Source organism: Salvelinus namaycush, chromosome 38 (genome assembly GCF_016432855.1).
Source record: "Salvelinus namaycush isolate Seneca chromosome 38, SaNama_1.0, whole genome shotgun sequence".
Classification (NCBI taxonomy): domain Eukaryota; kingdom Metazoa; phylum Chordata; class Actinopteri; order Salmoniformes; family Salmonidae; genus Salvelinus; species Salvelinus namaycush.
The window spans coordinates 200,220-218,969 of NC_052344.1; the positions used below are offsets into that span (position 1 = coordinate 200,220).

General features: G+C 41.5%; 1 pseudogene; it reads right to left on the bottom strand.

Moving 5' to 3' along the window:
- Positions 1-1,333: 1,333 nt before the first annotated feature.
- LOC120031775 lies at positions 1,334-18,265 on the bottom strand (annotated as a pseudogene).
- Between the last annotated feature and the right edge of the window lie 485 nt (positions 18,266-18,750).

Sequence of the window (18,750 nt, forward strand, 5' to 3'; positions counted from 1 at the left end):
TACTGAACATAACACACCAATGTAAAATGAGATTTTTGGATATAAATATGCACTTTATCGAACAAAACATACATGTATTGTGTAACATGAAGTCCTATGAGTGTTATCTGATGAAGATCATCAAAGGTTAGTGATTCATTTTATCTCTATTTGTGCTTTTTGTGACTCATCTCTTTGGCGGGGAAAATGGCTGGGTTTTTCTGTGACTTGGTGGTGACCTAACATAATCGTTTGTGGAGCTTTCGCTGTAAAGCATTTTTTAAATCAGACACTGTGGCTGGATTAATGAGAATTGTATCTTTAAAATGGTGCCTAATACTTGTATGTTTGAGAAATTTGATTCATGAGATTTCTGTTGATTTGTATTTGGCGCCCTGCAATTTCATTGGCTGTTGGCGAGAGGTTCCGCTAGCGGAACGGGGTGCCGCTAGCGGAACCCCAGTCCTAGACAGGTTAAATTGTAATTGTGAATGTCATTCTAGGGAATATGGTGTACTGTATTTCTCCCTTAAGTGTGATCTCTAGCATCTTTACTTGTATAAGTACATGTGATACACCATCAAATTGGAATGCTGGTGTTCATCTGGTGTGATTGGCATAATCTTTGGTTTGATAAACCTATTCAGTATTTTGGAAGTCAAACAGTGAATTTGATAGATCAATGTGGTGTTTTGAATTTAATGAAAGTTCTTAAATCGCTTTCAAGTGGTGTCAACCTATGAGAAGAGGAAGGCGTGGCTTAATTGAGGCTTGACTTTAAAAACAAATATTTATAGCCACCCTTAAGAATGGATGTCATTCAAGGTTTATCTGTGCTGTTGTATTCACAATATAAGATTTACTGGCTTGTACACTGCCTGCATTGAATTTATAATACTTGCATAATTGTATGTGGTATGTAGAAGCCTGTTTAAGACTTCCATTGTTAAAAATGTACCATTTGGCTACAATATTGTGGGGGGAAAAAGGGAAAAATAGAATTGGAACAAGATAAAAAATGGGTTTTATTTACAATAAATATTAGTTTGTATTTGTTATTTATTAGGTTTAAAGGTGAAATATGCAGAAATTGCTCCACCATTTCCTGGTTGCTAAAATTCTAAACAAGCAATGTATAGTGCAGAGAATCATTGTACCATCTAATCCACTGTGAAATATATTTTCAATAACCAAACTCATTTAAATTGTAACCAGTTGAAGCATTTTTTTGGTTTGATCCAAAGACAATTTTTTACAGTGTACTGCACTGGGCTGGCTGTGCATCCGTCATAGCTGCACCATAGTCAAAAGGGTCTGTGTTTTGTCTTTTACCTCCACAGCAGAGGATAGTGGCCTAGAACAGCACAAGGTCACTGTCGTCCAACTCTAAGGAGTTAAACCTCATGGCGAACTGGAACTTGGGCGCCGTCATGTCGCTGAAGGGCCACTGTAGACTCTTGAGGAACTCCCGGGTAATGAACCCTTCTCCGCTCACCACCAGGAGGCCATCTTTGTTCATACAGGAGGCCAGGAGGCCTCATACACCCCTTACTTCAACAGTCACCTGCAGAGTATGGGGGTCAGTCAAGCCAGTTAACTTCAATTAATTCAGGAAGAAAATGTTAATTATATTAGTATAAGTAGTAGAAAACTATTCTCAGGTGGATTTTTTTTTGCAGAAGACTCATCCATAAAACAACAACAGACATTTCACAAGGAATATGATACAATATACACAACATAACATGAACCACACATTGCACATACATAAAGTTTTACAAAATCCTAAAACTGGTCACCCATTTGGTCATTCAGGTCCAGGCACTGGAAGCCTGGTACGGACTTGGCAAATTCTGTGAGCTCTGTCACAGTCTCCACAGAGAAGCATTGGGTGCAGTGGAACAGCCTGGCCTCTGCCTCCCTCTCCTGGAGTTCCTCGGGCCCAGACCCTGCTCCATCTGGGCCGACACCACCTCCTTCTCCACCTACCAGCTTGGCCATCACCATCTGCTCAGCCAGCTGGACTGTCTCCATGTCGTGGATGACAAAAGGCTGCCGGAAAGAAGGGAGAAAGACCAACCCAGTTTGTACATAATACAGTTTTATAAGCATAGTTACGTAATGTATAGTATATTACACATTCTGGACCGGTTTCCTGGGTCCAGATTAAACCTAGTCCGTGATTAAAAATCATTCTCAATAAAAAATCTTCACTGACAGTGTGTTTTAGCCCAACTTGGCTTACTCTGGGTCTGGTAAACGTGTCCTAAATGTTATGCATGATATAGGCTGCCAGAGAGGGGCGCCAGTGAGCAGTCAATGACTAGGAGTACACTGTAAAACATTTTTATTGTCACAGTAAATTACTGTATAATCAACAGTAACATATTGTATATACTGAATACAGTAGATTACTGTAAATTCCATTGTGGAAAAGAATTCACGGTCAGGAAATATTGTGTAAAACACAGTAGCAGTTCACTTACCAATCAAAAAGAATGCCGCACAAAAAGCACACGGGCAACAAAATCAAAGCTCATCCTCTGGAGCAAGCGAGAAAAACATTTTTGCTAAATATTGTTATATACATTTTATATTTTAGTCTTAGTTAATTGGTATCTGTTTTGTTATTTTATATACATTGCTTTCTTTGTGGCCGTGCTGTTTTATAATAAAGAAAAAATATACAATTAGAAAGGCACATCATACAAATAAATAACTTTGTAAACCAAGCACACACAAAATAGAAGCTATATGTACAACTCAGGCCCCTTGTGGAAATTAAGCAAATTACACTTAGCCTGATTTCAAACAACTCTCACTCTCCCCTACCCTTACAATAGATTACAGTACCTGTAATGGTACCGTCAATGGATTACAGTAGAGGCATTGATACCATAAAACAGTTTTGTTTACGGTAACTTACTGGCAGCCAGTTACCTGTAAATTCCTGTAAAATAACTGTAATCGTTATCACATTTCCCAGCATGCTCTACTGCAGGTTGAATTTTTAGTTTTTAATATCTGTATTTTTGCATGTACATTGATTGATTAATCTTATGCTACACAAAGATAAATCATATCTTAATAATATACATGTTTCTAAACTAATCCAATGAGTTAGCTTTTTTGAACCCATTACTGAAATGGTTGTTCCAGTTTAAATGGCTTAACTCAAGGGTGTCAAACTCATTGGACAGAGGGCTGCAGGTTTTTGTTATTTTCTTTCATTAAAGTCCTAGGCAACCAGGTGAGGGGAATTCCTTATCAATTAGTGACCTTAAGTCATCACTCAAGTACAAGGGTGGAGTGAAAAGCTGCAGACACGTGGCCCTCTGTGGAATGAGTTGGACATGTGCACTAGGTGAAAAGTATAAGTGTGGGGATGACTTTATAAATATTCATGTTTCGTAGTTCGGAATAATTTGACATATTCGCTTACGATCTCACTTGGTGAAGGCCACAGGACTGAACATGGATGAATGCAACAACCACGTCTCTGTCTCTAACAAATACAGTCGTGTTAACTCTACAATTAATTCAAAAGGCACTCCGGGAAATATGCAAATGTCGCTTTACAGTAAGAATATGTTACCGTAAAATGATTGCAGTAGCATTATTGGTACTGTAAATAAATTAGAGTAACAGTATTGCATACCATAAATACGGTACCATGTTTTTCCTGTTTTACAGTAACTTACAGGTAACTGGCTGAAAGTAAAAACAACAGGATTTTTTTTACAGTGTGGTTTTCATTAAAGCAAAGTAATGAAATTCTCCCACTCACCGGTGTGCAGATCTCGTGCTTTAGCCTTGTTCATGTTGAAGTTCTTCATGTAGGCTTTATGGATCTGTCTGACCAGGGTCTTGTGGTCCACCTGCCTGAGGTCTCCTCCCGCCTCTCTCTCCCCCTTCTGACTGAGGCATCCAACCAAACCGGATAGCTGTGGGGTAGACCAGATAGATGCACACATACAGTAACAGTCAAAAGTTTGGACACAACTACTCAATTCAACCATGAAGGCATGATTCACACAGTCTCCTCTGAACAGTTGATGTTGAGATGTGTCTGTTACTTGAACTGCAATTTCTGAGGCTGGTAACTGTAATGAACTTATCCTCTGCAGCAGAGGTAACTCTGGGTCTTCCATTCCTGTGGCGGTCCTCATGAGAGCCAGTTTCATCATGATGCTTGATGGTTTTTGCTGCACTTGAAGAAACTTTCAAAGTTCTTGAAATGTTTCGGATTGACTGACCTTCATATCTTAAAGTATTGATGGACTGTCGTTTCTCTTTGCTTATTTGAGCTGTTCTTGCCATAATATGGACTTGGTCTTTTACCAAATAGGGCAATCTTCTGTATACCACCCCTACGTTGTCACAACACAACTGATTGGCTCAAACACATTAAGAAGGAAAGAAATTGTCATGCGGAGAGGAACAGGGGAACCCAAGAGCAGACTCAGACGAGGAGACTGGCATGAGGTAACCAAGGTATTTATTGAAACACAGGGGGAAGATGGGGTGTGGGCCAGGGGAAGCTCGGCGGGTTACAGGAAGCCAGGTGTGGAGGCTGAGGCTGAGGCTGGAGCGAGGGGAGTTGGGACTGGGTTAACAGGTCCAGAGAAGAATCCCAGGACGCAGTGGAGTGGGGGGTCCAGGACAGAGTAGCAGGATTGATGAGACGTGGGACTGGAGATGGGCCAAAGTCAGAGCGGGCAGAACTGTAGCGGAGAGGAAAACAGCATCAGGCAAGGGAAAACAGGCATAACACGAAAACAGGATCTTAGCAGGAACAACCGGCTAAAAACCACAGACTGACTGAGCAGAGGTTACGATCTGGCAGCATGTAAGTGGCAGGGCTGAGTATTTGTAGAGGTCTTGATTATGGAACAGGTTGCAGCTGGTGGGGATCAGCTCTGCCTCCAGAACACCTGTCTCCGCCCACACAATCACACACACACACAGAGAGGAAGAGGGAGAAAGCACTGGGGGAGTGGTGGCAGGTTAGGGAGACACAGGGTGAGAAGTAGAGGGCGTGTCAGGAGCAGATGTAACAGACGTTCCACAAATTAACTTATAACAAGGCACATCTGTTAATTGAAATGTATTTCAGGCGACTACCTCATGGTTGAGAGAATGCCAAGAGTGTGCAAAGCTGTCATCAAGGCAAAGAGTGGCTACTTTGAAGAATGTCAAATATAAATTATATTTTGATTTGTTTAACACTTTTTTGGTTACTACAGGATTCCATATGTATTATTTCATAATTTTGATGTCTTCACTATTATTCTACAAAGTAGAAAATAGTACAAATAAAGAAAAACCCTGGAATGAGTAGGTGTGTCCAAACTTTTGACTGGTACTGTACACATGTCATTGAGTTTGCCGCACTTGTCTGTGACTGCTCTATAACAGCCCCACGTTGAGAAGTGGCTTTGACCTCATTGAACCCCCGACCCCTACAAAGCTATTGTAGATAACTCACTGTGTGTGTGTGTGTGTGCGTGCGTGTGTGTGTGAGCGCATGTGAGTGTGTGGTGGTCCTGTGCTATCTCCACGTCCACAAGGTCATACAGTACGTTTACAAAAGAGTAACAAAAATTGTTGAGTAAATGTAAACACACATATACGACAAGCTCTGGAGTCAATAACAACTTCCTTTCTCCCTCCCTCCTGAGACAAAGATGTATTGACATCGAGATAGCTTTTATAGTTATATCATAGATGCGTTCTTGAGATAAGAAGAGGGGATGCGAGACTGTTTTACAGTTGAACTATTTCCCTTGTTATTGGTTGTGTTCCAACTGGCACCTTATTTCCTGTGTAGTGCACTACTTTTGACCAGGGTCCAAAGGGAAAAGGGTGCCATTTGGGACATAGCTCTTGTTTTTTCTATAGTCCGTAGCCCAACATAGGATTGGTTTCCACTGTGTAGCGCTAACATGTATTATTTTCGATCCTTGTGATAAAATATATTTTGTTTTCTACATACTGTGAAGCTGTGGGACAGTTTGTAAGGGAGGATGTCACTAAATCATGAAGTAATTGCTCGCAACTATGCCAGCTTGCAAGACGCTGCCCGGGGCTCTGAGAAACTGAAATAAGGTGGAGCGGAGAGTGCAGGCAGGTCTTGGAGGGGGAGCTGTGCTTGGATGAACATTTGGCTTGTAGCTTTTGCAAGTATCCTCATTGCACTCACCTTAATGAGTCTACACCGGTAACGAATGTTCGTGGGTGGAGTTGTTTGTTTGGGGCAGTGGACTGTTTTCGTTGCGTTAAACCCCGAGAGGAAGTCCACCTTGTGTAGTGTACAGTGGCTTGCGAAAGTATTCACCCCCTTGGCATTTTTCCTATTTTGTTGCCTTACAACCTGGAATTAAAATAGATTTTTGGGGGGTTTGTATAATTTGATTCACACAACATGCCTAAAACTTTGAAGATGCAAAATATTTTTTTCTTGTGAAACAAACAAGCAATAAGACAAAAAAACTGAAAACTTGAGCATGCATAACCATTCACCCCCCCCCCCCCAAACATTTTGCAGCAATTACAGCTGCAAGTCTCTTGGGGTATGTCTCTATAAGCTTGGCACATCTAGCCACTGGGATCTTTGCCCATTCTTCAAGACAAAACTGCTCCAGCTCCTTCAAGTTGGATAGGTTCCGCTGGTGTACAGCAATCTTTAAGTCATACCACAGCTTTTCAATTGGATTAAGGTCTGGGCTTTGACTAGGCCATTCTAAGACATTTAAATGTTTCCCCTTAAACCACTTGAGTGTTGCTTTAGCAGTATGCTTAGGGTCATTGTCCTGCTGGAAGGTGAACCTCCATCCCAGTCTCAAATCTCTGGAAGACTGAAACAGGTTTCCCTCAAGAATTTCTCTGTATTTAGCGTCATCCATCATTCTTTCAATTCTGACCAGTTTCCCAGTCCCTGCCGATGAAAAACATCCCCACAGCATGATGCTGCCACCACCATGCTTCACTGTGGGGATGGTGTTCTCGGAGTGATTAGAGGTGTTGGGTTTGCGCCAGATATAGCGGTTTCCTTGCTGGCCAAAAAGCTCAATTTTAGTCTCATCTGACCAGAGTATCTTCTTCCATATATTTTGGGAGTCTCCCACATCCATTTTGGCAAACACCAAACATGTTTGCTTATATTTTTCTTTAAGCAATGGCTTTTTTCTGGACAGTCTTTCCGTAAAGCCCAGCTCTGTGGAGTGTACGGCTTAAAGTTGTCCTATGGACAGCAATTCCAATCTCCGCTGTGGAGCTTTGCAGCTCCATCAGGATTATCTTTGGTCTCTTTGTTGCCTCTCTGATTAATGCCCTCCTTGCCTGGTCCATGAGTTTTGGTGGGCGGCCCTCTCTTGGCAGGGTTGTTGTGGTGCCATATTCTTTCCATTTTTTAATAATGGATTTATTGGTGCTCCGTGGGATGTTCAAAGTTTCGGATATTTTTTTATAACCCAACCCTGATCTGTACTTCTACACAACTTTGTACCTGACCTTTTTGGAGAGCTCCTTGGTCTTCATGGTGCCGCTTGCTTGGTGGTGCCCCTTGCTTAGTGGTGTTGCAGACTCTGGGGCCTTTCAGAACAGGTTTATATATACTGAGATCATGTGACAGATCATGTGACACTTATATTGCACACAGGTGGACTTTATTTAAATAATAATGGGACTTCTGAAGGTAATTGGTTGCACCAGATCTTATTTTGGGGCTTCATAGCAAAGGCAGTGAATACATATGCACGCGCCACTTTTCAGGATTTTATTTGATAGAATTTTTTTAAACAAGTAATTCTTTTCATTTCACTTCACCAATTTGGACTATGTTGTGTATGTCACTTACATGAAATCTAAATAAAAATCCATTTAAATTACAGGTTGTAATGCAACAAAATAGGAAAAATGCCAAGAGAGATGAATACTTTTGCAGGGCACTGTATATACACTAGGGGGCTTGGGAAACCAGAAAAACTTACCAAGCAAGAGGAGCTGAGGCACTCTTTTTGACTCTAACTAGCGATGACATTTGAACATCCGTATCCGGTGTTACAGTTGAAGTCGGAAGTTTACATACACCTTAGCCAAATACATTTAAACTCAGTTTTTCACAATTCCTGACATTTAATCCTAATAAAAATTCCTTGTTTTAGTTAGGATTACCACTTTATTTTAAGAATGTGAAATGTCAGAATAATGGTAGAGAGAATGATTTATTTTAGCTTTAATTTCTTTCATCACATTCCCAGTGGGTCAGAAGTTTACATACACTCAATTAGTATTTGGTAGCATTGCCTTTAAATTGTTTAACTTGAGTCAAACGTTTCGGTAGCCTTCCACAAGCTTCCCACAATAGTTGGGTGAATTTTGGCCCATTCCTCCTGACAGAGCTGGTGTAAGTGAGTCAGGTTTGTAGTCCTTCTTGCTCACACACGCTTTTTCAGTTCTGCCCACATATTTTCTATAGGGTTGAGGTCAGGGCTTTGTGATGGCCACTCCAATACCTTGACTTTGTTGTCCTTAACCTTTTCTCAATAGGGGGGCGCCATTTCGACTTTGTAAAAATTCGTTCCCAAATTAAACTGCCTCGTACTCAATTCTTGCTCGTACAATATGCATATTATTATTACTATTGGATAGAAAACACTCTCTAGTTTCTAAAACCGTTTGAATTATATCTGTGAGTAAAACAGAACTCATTTTGCAGCAAACTTCCTGTCAGGAAGTGAGAAATCTGAAATCGGGGGCTCTGTTCCAGGGTCAGTTTATTAATTTGCATGTAATCTATGGGTCTACATGCAGTGCATACGCCTTCCCCTAGATGTCAGTAAGCAGTGAGAATTGGAATGGGGTGTCTAGGTAGATCTGAGGCCGAACAAGAGCTCTTGGAACCGGGTGTGCAGTCTTTTCTACGTTCGTCATGACGCGAGGCAGACCTCAGGATTGCGTCCTAGAAAGCTGTTGTTATAGGCGCTAGATATATCCGGCTCTGATTTTATTCGATATACGTGTTAAAAACATCATAATGTAGTTATTTTAAACCGAGTTATATCAGTTTATATCAGTATATTGCGATTTTCAGGATTTTCTTTGTTCTGCGTTATGCTGAGTTGGACACGTCTGCACCACATGGCTAACGTTTGCTGCTAATTCCACAGTTGAAGACGACCTTCTACAACCGAGCAACGATTATTCTGGACAAATGACAACTTGTACAAGATTCTGATGGAAGCTCATCAAATAGTAAGAACTATTTATGATGTTAATTCGTAATTTCTGTCGAAAAAGTTAAACTATTATTCCGCCATTAATTTCGGTGCGGTCTCGCTTTAACGCACGCTGTATGTCGTAGTAACGTTAATTTTAAAAATCTAACACAGCGGTTGCATTAAGAACTAATGTATCTTTCATTTGCTGTCCAACCTGTATTTTTTGGTCAAGTTTATGATTAGTTATTGATTAGATTAGGTGCCTCTCCCAAGATTTCTCCCAAGATTTTGTTTGCAGTTTGGCTACTATTCTCATTGTATAACCACGATTTGTGCCGCTAAATATGCACATTTTCGAACAAACCATATATGTATTGTGTAATATGATGTTATAGGACTGTCATCTGATGGAGTTTGAGAAGGTTAGTGAAAAAATTAATATATTTTGCTGGTTTATTCGCTATCGCTAACGTTATGTTGAATGAATGGGGCTGTGTGGTAGGCTATTGTAGTAAGCTAATATAATGCTATATTGTGTTTTCGCTGTAAAACACTTAAAAAATCTGAAATATTGGCTGGATTCACAAGATGTTTGTCTTTCATTTGCTGTACACTGTGTATTTTTCATAAATGTTTTATGATGAGTATTTAGGTAATTCACGTTGGTCTCTGTAGTTATTCTAGCTGCTTTGGTGAGATTTTGTGATGGTGGCTGCAATGTAAAACTATGATTTATACCTGAAATATGCACATTTTCGAACAAAACATATGCTATACAATAAATATGTTATCAGACTGTCATCTGATGAAGTTGTTTCTTGGTTAGTGACTATTTATATCTTTATTTGGTCGAATTTGTGATAGCTACCTATGCAGTAAAAAAACGGTGGGAAAAAAAAGTTGGGTCTTTTGCTATCGTGGTTAGCTAATAGAAATACATATTGTGTCTTCCCTGTAAAACATTTTAAAAATCAGAAATTATGGTTGGATTCACAAGATGTGTATCTTTCATCTGGTGTCTTGGACTTGTGATTTCATGATATTTAGATGCTAGTATTTACTTGTGGCGCTATGCTAGGCTATGCTAGTCAGCTTTTTTACTGATGAGGGTGCTCCCGGATCCGGGATGAGTACCAAGTAAAAGTTAAGCCATTTTTCCACAACTTTGGAAGTATGCTTGGGGTCATTGTCCATTTGGAAGACCCATCTGCAACCAAGCTTTAACTTCCTGACTGATGTCTTGAGATGTTGCATCAATATATCCACATCATTTTCATTTCTCATGATGCCATCTATTTTGTGACGTGCACCAGTCCCTCCTGCAGCAAAGCACCACCAAAACAGCTGCCACCCCCGTGCTTCACGGTTGGGATGGTGTTCTTCGGCTTGCAAGCCTCCCCCTTTTTCCTCCAAATGTAAAGATGGCCATTCTATTTTTGTTTCATCAGACCAGAGGACATTTCTCCAAAAAGTATGATCTTTGTCCCCATCGCAGTTGCAAACCATAGTCTGGCTTTTTATATGGCGTTTTTTTCCTTGCTGAGCGGCCTTTCAGGTAATGTCGATATAGGACTCGTTTTACTGTGGATGTAGATACATTTGTACCTGTTTCCTCCAGCATCTTCACGAGGTCCTTTGCTGTTGTTCTGGGATTGATTTGCACTTTTCGCACCAAAGTACGTTCATCTCTAGGAGACAGAACGCATCTCCTTCCTGAGCGGTATGATGGCTGCGTGGTCCCATGGTGTTTACACTTGCATACTATTGTTTGTACAGATGAACGTGGTACCTTCAGTCATTTGGAAATTGCTCCCAAGGATGAACCAGACTTGTGGAGGTCTACAATTTTTGCACCAAAGTACGTTCATCTCTAGGAAACAGAACACGTCTCCTTCCTGAGCGGTATGACGGCTGCGTGGTCCCATTTTCTGAGGTATTGGCTGATTTCTTTAGATTTTTCCATGATGTCAAGCAAAGAGGCACTGAGTTTGAAGGTAGGCCTTGAAATACATCCACAGGTACACCTCCAATTGACTCAAATTATGTTAATTAGCCTATCAGAAGCTTCTAAAGCCATGACATAATTTTCTGGAATTTTCCAAGCTGTTTAAAGGCACAGTCAACTGGGTGTATGTAAACTTCTGACCCACTGGAATTGTGATACAGTGAATTATAAGTGAAATAATCTGTCTGTAAACAATTGTGTGAAAAAGTACTTGTGTCATGCACAAAGTAGATGTGCTAACTGACTTGCCAAAACTATAGTTTGTTAACAAGAAATTTGTGGAGTGGTTGAAAAACGAGTTTTAATGACTCCAACCTAAGTGTATGTAAACTTCTGACTCCAACTGTATATGCCTGTTTACAAATGCTAGCTACATGTCAGGCTAGTCTGATGTTCTATGCTTTACAACACTACTTTTTAGCCACAGAAGCAAACATGTTTCTTTTTTAATTGCAATTTCTGGAGCTTGAACTGCTATTACTACTCTGGAGAAGAAGAAAAAAAAGACAGTGAAAATTGTCCAACCTATGTGAAGCATTAACAAGGAAAGACATGTTCAACACTTTCGGATGTCGGATGCCAGATATGACGACTTGTTTCAGCGGCTTGCCCCTCACATCTCGAGAGCACGAGAGAACTCACAGCTGGCCCATAAGTGCTGCAGAAAGCCTGTGTGATCCTTCGGTTTTTGGCGAGTGGCTGCACACAGCCAAGTCGGGTTATAATTTATATGCTAGGAATCTCAACAGTATGTGCAATCGTCATGGAAGTGTGCCAAGCCATCTGGCATGTCCTGAAGGAGGGTTTTGTTGCTTATCCCTCCGTGGCAAAATGGGCAGAAATCGCCTGAGATTTTGGGGATCGTTGGAATTATCCGTTCGGATCCGAAATTCGGCAGACGAATACTACACCTACAAGGGCTTTTCCTCAAATGGTCCTGATGGCAGTCTGCGTTGCAAGGTACCGGCCCACCATGCGCTATATACATATGATGTGAATATTATGCCGCTACAGACGGCATTTTTTTGATGATTTGGCATCCCAATAACAGGATGGGGGTCTATGTCTAAAGCACAGGCTACACAGTTGTTACAGTATACATTTGATAGCCTACATGTTCCTGTTCAATACTAATGGAAACACTTCTTTTTTGGCCATCTTGATGCCATGAAGATCTACAAATATCGCCACTCAAGAGCCAGAAGAATTTCAGAGAACTGCTTTGGGATCCTTGTTGCAAGATGGAGGATCCTGGAACGAGCCCCTGAGGTTGCCCCAGAGAAAGCTGAGACCATTGTGAAGGCCTACGTGGCCTTCCACAACTACCTTTGCACCACAGACATTGACAACACAGATTCATCAACACGGTACATCCACCCCATGTTTATTGACCACTCCACACCCACCTGCTTCCAGGAGAGTGGAGACAGGTGGTATATGGGGACACCAGCTTCCTGGACCCAAGAAACATGTCGTCAGACAGGGCAACCAGAGTTGCCATAGACGTGCACAACAACCTCAAGGACTACTTCCTCACACCAGCAGGTCAAGTGGCTTTCCAGCAGGTCAAGTGGCTTTCCTGCTATCACGCGTGGCACCCTACAGTAAATGTTGGAGTGTGGCTTGGAAAATATGTGCAGAAATACGTTCTCTTCTCCTGGTGGATGACTGTTTGTGTCATGTTGTGAGCTACACACTTGGTTTTGCTCTTTTTCTTATTCACATTTTACAAATCACAATAAAGAGTACTATAATGACAATTACTTAATCCTTAGTTTTTCATATTTTTTGGGAGGCTAGACCCTCAAGATATTTAACTAACCTTGTGTTGTGTAGTGGCCTTTCAATGAGAACTGTCTTGCTATAGCAAATGGGTGAGTATCTGTCCAGCTGTAGACAATAAGGCTAGAACCTCGAGACATTAACCTCATCTACAATGAGGTAGAATGATCTACAATCATGTACAAAGCAGTAGAAGTTTACTGAGTGACTGATTCAAAACAGTAATATTTTCTGCCACAAGTGCAATGTAAAACAATGTAGTACACAGGTGAAAAGTGTGATGAAAGGGGAAATAAGATAAATAACTAAGTAAACACCATTAACATGAGAATGAGGAAATAAGTATAAAAAACATGCACAAAAAAACTCTCACCCCCCTAATATATATAAAAAAAATATATATATATATTTTTTTTAAAGCACACAAGAGTTTTTGGGGTGAGATAAACGGGAGACGTTGATCAGCAGGAATAGTATCATGGTATCATGACGTTGTAGACGGCCTTTGCTGGACACTGATGCTGTTTCTGTAACTCCTGCTGACGTTTCTTTAAGTCATCCACCCGCTGCGTAATGTCAGTGTCCAAAGGATTCTCAGCTGTCTTCCTCTTCCAGCCATTGGAGCTGGGTCGGGAAGATGGGGTGGAGGTTGATGGAGTTGCAGGGCAGAGAGACAGTGGGTTGGGTGTTGGTGAGAGTGGCTGGGAATGGGCCCTCAGGGCTCAGCTCAATCTCTGGACTGTCCAACCCTTCCCCCCTCCAACACCTACAAGCAGATCGCGAATACATTAGACTACAATGCAAGCAATCTATAAATATCTCCATGGGCTCCTCTGAGTTAAAATGTTTACCCAAAATAACTGATTTCATAAACTTCTCAATCTAATTAACACACACACACAGCACAATGTCTGTTTTCTGATGTTTGAACTAGCCCTGCTATCATTATGATAACCCAGGCACTGAATATTTCCCACTCACACATTCTCCTATCCAGAAAACAGCTGATTTCAAATGATCTAACTAGGTCTGCTAAACACAAGACCACAAACACACTAACTGTACAAAAGGACTCGGCTGCATGTTGGTGTCTGCTGACGATGTTTTACATGAACACGAAGCCAATCGGTGTCTGACAATCGGTGAGACACACACCAGTGGCAGCTCGACACCTCGTCTCCTTCACCCTTTTCATATTGTGAACATACCGGTCCCGAATCTTTCTCCATGTTTCTTTGATATCAGTATCGGTGTTCAAATTTTGTGATATCTCCCTCCAACTGTTGACATTTGCTTGATTGTCCATATACAACCGCATCGAAGCGTTTTAAAGGTTCTCGTATTGTCTCACCAGCTCGCACAGACACTCCTCCAAACTGGACATAGACATAATTGCGTTTAGCAAATCTGAAAATAAAAAGTGGAAAAAAGGTAGCTTGCAAGTAGTAAAAGGGGAAGTAGCTGAACGTCCATCTCTTCAGTGTTTATACCAGATGGGGATGCCGGAAAATATGTGATGTTGTGACTAGGGTGGGTATTCTAGTTTCTTTATTTCTATGTTGGTGTGGTTCCCAATCAAAGGGAGCTTTCTATCGTTGTCTCTGATTGGGGATCATATATAAGTTGTCCTTTTTCGTTTGGGTTATGTGGGTAGTTGTTTTCTGTTTAGTGTCTGCACCTGACAGGACTGTTTCGGTTTTCCGTATTTGTTATTTTGTTTGAGTGTTTTGATTAATACATTTACCATGAACACTTACCACGCTGCGTTTTGGTCCACTCCTTCATACGACGATCGTTACAGATGTAGACACAGGGGCGGGACAGACGTTGCTGTAACGCTTGTCGTTAGGCGAAAGAGAGGAGGACCAAGATGCAGTGTGGTGAGTATTCATTTTAATAGAATACTATAACAAAAACCAACAAACAAACGACGACGAAACAGTCCCGTAACGTGAACACAGAAACACAATAACAGGAACAATCACCCACAACCCACAATACAAAACAGGCTACCTAAATATGGCTCCCAATCAGAGACAACGAGAAACACCTGCCTCTGATTGAGAACCATATCAGGCCAAACACATAGAAATAGACAAACTAGACATACAACATAGAATACCCACTCATATCACACCCTGACCAAACAAAACATAGAAACATACAAAACAAACTATGGTCAGGGCGTGACAGTTGCGAAACTCACTCAATACTGCCCTTCTGTCTTCTTAAGGAATGATACATCGGGTCTAAATTTCCCTGGAAAAAACTGCGTCGCTTGACGGAGCATATTACAAGGAGCTGCCCCTTTTGTGAAAAAAAACGACATTGCAACACTGCACTATGCTCTGTTGGCCTTGTTTGCCTATTGTCTATAGACCCCTTCAACAGGGGGAAGTTGCCATTCGCTGCTGGGTAGGGCAGCCGGCAACGAAGACAGGTAGTGAAGGTGAATTTGAAAAACCAGATAAGATATTGGGGTTGCTAGGAGTGTGAGTCATCTCCCTTGCTTTTGTAGCGTGCTTTTGGACATGCAAATTAATTGGCTAAGCTTTATTGTAGAAATTCTACACATGGGACACTAAAAGTCAATCTTAAATGAATCAATCTTTATTAACAGTTAACTGGAGAGGTTCCAACAAACTTGAAGCACCATAGTGAACGTCTGTCAGGAGCTCTACCGGGGCAGTCACATTAGTTCTCCTATATACTGCAGACAAGTTATATTTGCATGATTTAGATTATTCATCATTCATAATTAATTCATCATTAAAGTTTGCTTCATTTATATGACACACCAATACTGTCTCATGGATGTGACAGACCAGTAACGCACAAGGCTTCTTCTCTCTAAGCTGAGACCTTGAAACTGAGATATCTTTTGTTTTCAAAACAAGGGTCTGGGCGTACTGACAAATTACAGATACTGAAAGTGAGGATTCGTCACTTGCATGAACACCGAAATTGGTTATTAGAAGAGCACAAACGTAACATTTTTCCATCATAGCTTTCTCAGTGTTTGTAAACAGAGCGCGCCGTGAGTGTAGTGCACTTCTTTATTTTATGTAATTAATCAGGCTGAAACCTACGGCGATCAACCTGAATCCGGGTATAGCCTATTTGTTGTTCCTGTCCAGGTTTGGGCTTTTTCAGTGCACCTTGAATACAGATCCACTGCCGGTCTGCCACTCAGACCGGCCCAACAGTGGTGCACACGCCCAGACCCCATGAGGTGTCCGTCAGCTAGGAGAGCCAAGTGTTTTAAATGTTACATTTAAATGTTCAATGTTATGTCTAGGTGTCACGTTCCTGACCTTATTTTCCTTTGTTTAACTTTGTTTAGTTGGTCAGGACGTGAGCTGGGTGGGTAGTCTATGTTATGTGTTTCTATGTTGGGTTCAATGTGTTGCCTGATATGGTTCTCAATTAGGGGCAGGTATTTGACGTTTCCTCTGATTGAGAACCACATTAAGGTAGGTTGTTCACACTGTTTGTTTGTGGGTGATTGTTGCTGTGTCTGTGTTTGTTACACCACACGGTACTGTCTCGTCTCGTTCTTTCCTGTTCGTGCGTTCATTGTTTTTTATGTCCACAAGTTCAGGTCTGTTTAACGTCGTTTGTTGTTTTGTAGTTTATTCAAGTGTTCTTCGTGTTTCGTCTTCATTTAATAAATCATTATGTCTACATACCTCGCTGCGTGTTGGTCCTATCCATGCTCCTCCTCGTCTGAGGAGTCTTCTTTTGTTGGCTTAGTCTTGTTAAATGGGTTATGTGGGGGCGAACAATACAGGGATTGCAGACTGCGTATTTCAAAGTGGGGGGGGGGGGGGTTTGTGACTTTATTATCAGGTGTGGATCTCTGGACCGTGTGTAGGCTATTATGCCCCTGTCTGCAGTGAATTTTCATGTTTGTACAATTGTGTTTCATTGGATCTAGGCCAAGTTTGCAGTGAAGTAGTAGTAGGACCTTGGATGTTCAGTTCTCCTTAACCATATACCTCACTAGTGTGTGTGTTGCGTCACTTTTTAGCGGATTTGTCGCACTTACTAGCCTGTGTGCCTTCTGATTGGGTTACAGAGACTGCAGGAATTTAGTAGGTCGCCTAGCATTTTATGCACGCTGCCTTATGAAATTGTGTAAGTAATAAAAATAATTGTTTGCTATTCTTGTGTTGAGTTTTGGTGTGTCCTATCCTCTGAAGCTGGACCATACAGGTCAAAAAAGGTGGTGGCAGTGTCACGCTACTCTGCTCAATCCAGTACTTGCCCCACCTCTCGGGTGGTCAGGCAAGCTTTATTACACTGCTATTTTATATACTATTATACTACTATTATATACTGGGACACTCGGGGACTGACTACGTTCTTACCATTGTTGGACATGCCCACAGCAAGGCACTTGTGGAAGCGACAGTATTGGCACTTGTTGCAGTTCTTCTTCTGTATTTCACAGTGTCGGTCACACTTGTCATATTCCAACTTCAGTCTGATGGTCCTTCTCAAGAATCCCTGTCAGAAAGACAAAGATAGTACCTTTAAATGTGGTTAACAGAAGCAAACAGTACACACTTTTTAGAGTCAATATCTAGAACTAAGAGTAAGGAAATAGGCCATATATACACTGTAACTGCCATTAAGTAGGCTACCTACTTTGTTTATGTGTAATTGCAAATAATTCCCTGACACCATTTTGTTTGACACAAGCCTTGAGGGCGTGGTGGCATATTTCGCTGATAAAATTCCTCTGCCCTCATTCATCAGATGTATTGCATATAATAAGTCTATAGCAGACTTTTTGCGATAGAGACTTCAGGAATTTGGGTCAGCTCATCTCACTCAAATTACAGAGGACGTGTGTATTTTTATATCCATTCAGGAATGTGAGAAGGATATTAGAGGTTATGTATGTGTGTCTCTGTCTGTCTGCCTGCCTGCCTTCCTCCCATTCTGGCTAGCTGTCTGTCTGGCCTGAGGAAGTGTAAGGGATATGTGTGTGTATTTGCGTGTTTGTGTGACCATGGTAGAAAGGCCAAACATGCCCACACAAAAACACACACATGTATACCCAGAGCAATGGAATTCTCCGACCCAGGGCCAGTGCTGTAATACGCAGGGTACAGGTCAAAGGAGCTGAGTGTGTCATCCCACTGAGTGTGTCATCCCACTGAGAAATATCTTCAGTCCTTGTGTCTTCCATGTCTGTGATCAGGTCTCCACACAGCGGTCTGCCCAGAAGGAACTCTACCAAAGGGGACGGAGGGCTGTATGAGCCTGGCATGTCTAAATCAAATCAAATCAAATGTATTTATAAAGCCCTTCTTACATCAGCTGATATCTCAAAGTGCTGTACAGAAACCCAGCCTAAAACCCCAAACAATGCAGGTGTAGAAGCACAGTGGCTAGGTAAAAAATCCCTAGAAAGGCCAGAACCTAGGAAGAAACCTAGAGAGGAACCAGGCTATGAGGGGTGGCCAGTCCTCTTCTGGCTGTGCCGGGTGGAGATTATAACAGAACATGGCCAAGATGTTCAAATGTTCATAGATGACCAACAGGGTCAAATAATAATAATCACAGTGGTTGTCGAGGGTGCAACAGGTCAGCACCTCAGGAGTAAATGTCAGTTGTCTTTTCGTAGCTGATCACATTCAGAGCATCTCTACCGCTCCTGCTGTCTCTAGAGAGTTGAAAACAGCAGGTCTGGGACAGGTAGCACTTCCGGTGAACAGGTCAGAGTTCCATAGCCGCAGGCAGAACAGTTGAAAC